The sequence below is a fragment of the Mustela lutreola genome, chromosome 1, assembly GCF_030435805.1.
Source record: "Mustela lutreola isolate mMusLut2 chromosome 1, mMusLut2.pri, whole genome shotgun sequence".
NCBI lineage: Eukaryota > Metazoa > Chordata > Mammalia > Carnivora > Mustelidae > Mustela > Mustela lutreola.
The window spans coordinates 60016838-60019323 of record NC_081290.1 but is presented as its reverse complement, the minus strand read 5'-3'; the positions used below and the strand labels follow the sequence as shown (position 1 = coordinate 60019323).

The 2486-nt window shown below is 38.6% G+C and overlaps 1 non-coding gene across 1 annotated transcript; it reads right to left on the bottom strand.

The window, feature by feature from the left end:
* Window positions 1–343: 343 nt before the first annotated feature.
* On the bottom strand, window positions 344–451 carry LOC131822874 (U6 spliceosomal RNA). The gene has a single exon (XR_009350357.1). It is a non-coding gene; the product is annotated as a U6 spliceosomal RNA (small nuclear RNA).
* Window positions 452–2486: the final 2035 nt, after the last annotated feature.

The window sequence follows — 2486 nt, the reverse complement described above, 5'->3', positions numbered from 1 at the left end:
ATTGCTGGACATCACATGCATATAATACATGCAAAGACAATACATGCTTGAATTGTGTTATTCTTTTAATGTATCCTAAAATAAAATATAGAAGATAGAGGAGTCAACGTATTCCACCAGATTTAACGTGGTAAATTAATTTTCATACAAATAAATGTAGAAAGGGCTTATATTAGCATGAGAGATAAGGGCCAGTTTGCAAAATAATCTTGTAATGAGTCTGTCTTCTACTGGATTTTGACTGAGCAAGGGGTTGTCTTGTTATAATGGGCAAACTTTGGCATATTGTTCATACATGATTTGCGAGATGGATCCCCAAAGATCTGGGAGAGGAGAGATCTGTAGACACTTTTGAGACAGCATCTGGTTTGGGTGTCATCCTTGTGCAGGGGCCATGCTAATCTTCTGTGTATCGTTCCAATTTTAGTATATGTGCTGCTGAAGCGAGCACGACAGCATCTGGTTTGGATGCTGTATAAGACCATGAAGGAATTTTCTTGAAAAACTGTCACTGAATGTTTTGGGGGAACCACCCCCCAGGATGTGAGTTACTCTAATACACAAGCAGTGTGATTTGTATGGATGCAGCAACCCTGTTTTCAAAAAAACAAAAATAAAAACAAAACAAAATAAAACTAGGAAGCTCTATTGGCGCCCCTAATGAACTACAAACAAAACATTATACTCATGCTGATGTCCTAGTACATTTTCTGGTTCCCCTTAGCCTCATTTACATTTATTTTACCAAAGAAAACAAGAAGAAAATAATATTTGTGAAGATTAAATGACATATTATAAGGTGAGGGTTTGAAACAGTAAAAGTCAATATACATGCAGGGTAGCAAGCTGAATTCTCCCAAATTCCTCTGAATAATCAAGTCACATCAAAGTTGATACGCCAGGCCTCTTGACAGGACATATTATTTGAAATAAATGAATATGATTTTGTGCCCCACATAATATGCCACCGAAGGATAATGGAGCTATTTGCTTGTAGCTTCCTCTCTTTCACCCACCAACATTTCAATACATCTGGAAGAAAAACTCCTATTTCCTATAAAAATCCATGACGGTGTTGAAGGGGGATGGACTAAGAAAAGGGGAAGGTGAATGAGCACTGTTCCCCGTTGTTTATAGGAAAGCTCTCTCTATCCAACCTAAATTCACTTTTTAAAGTGAAAACAAACACTCTTCAACACCAGTTGAAGCCGTAAGTTCCTGAATGCTCTGGCTTCTTTGGGAATGTCTGGCTTATGAGCCTAACTGATGGCGAGATTGTTCAGCCTCCAGCCAGCAGACCACCCAACTGGTCTTAACCGGCCTTGCCAGGGTATTAATATGGCTTCTAATTGCTCTCAGCTGGGAATTTCGTTCCCTCAGACAGATGGGATAGTCACAAGGGAAACCTGGCCATCTGCTCTGAGGCCCAACAGAGCCATCAGAAGAAGCAGGACTGGATCACAGGCTAGGTCAAGGGGTTCTTGAATACATAACCTCATTAGCTCTTGGTGATTATGTCTAAATTCCCACACATGATGGGGGAAAATGTATCTTAAACAACTCTTATTACTACACAATTTAAACTAATGAGTCATTCTCAAGTGGACTTCAAGATTTTAGAACATATTTATACTTTTAAAAATTAAGAAGAAAAATGGGGATAGACTATTTCTAAGTTGGTTGAGATAGACCTTTACAAAGTTTTTAATCAAGTCCTTTGGTTCATAAGCTGTATTTACTGAGATTTTTATTTTTTATATCTTCTCATAGTGTAAGCTCTGAGAGGTTTGTTTTTTTGTTTTGTTGTTTGTTTGTTTCTGTAATGTCAGTGTCTGATTCAAGCTTCGATTGTTTCTTTTCTAACACTGCTAAATCCTCAGATTAAGATTGAATCCACAAACTCTAGTTCCCCAGTTTCAACCCCAACAGAAACAGAATCCCATCCTGTGCTCTCTCTCTCTCTCCTTCCCTCCCAGCTACCGTGCTGTGTGACCCTGCACGTGCCTTGTGAGTTCCAGACTTGTAAGTAGTAAACCTCGTCTCTTTGAGTTTCCTAATGGTTTTGTGGAAGAAGTCTTGCAATTGTAAAAGCCATGAAGGCGGGTCCAGCCACAGCATTGGTTATCGGTAAGCTAAGACTAGCAAGGGACATTTCTATGGATACGCCATCTCTGATACAAGTTCCCTATGGTTTGACCCAAGAGCAAGGCTGCACATAGGAAATTAGGAGACTGTGTCCTGTCCCTCCTAAACTAACTATGAAATAGTTAAGCTTACTCACAGACTACATTTCTAATTACCCAAATTAGAAGTAATTGGCCCATTAACTCTCTGCAATGGTTTTCTTTTACTTTATTTGATAAAGATGATATGGTACCCTCAAAACATACTTATGATAGAATCATTCAATTGATTCAATACAACAAACAGTGAAAGGCAAAATACAAAATCGGCTATGCTTTAGTTTCAACTGTGCAAAACTATCT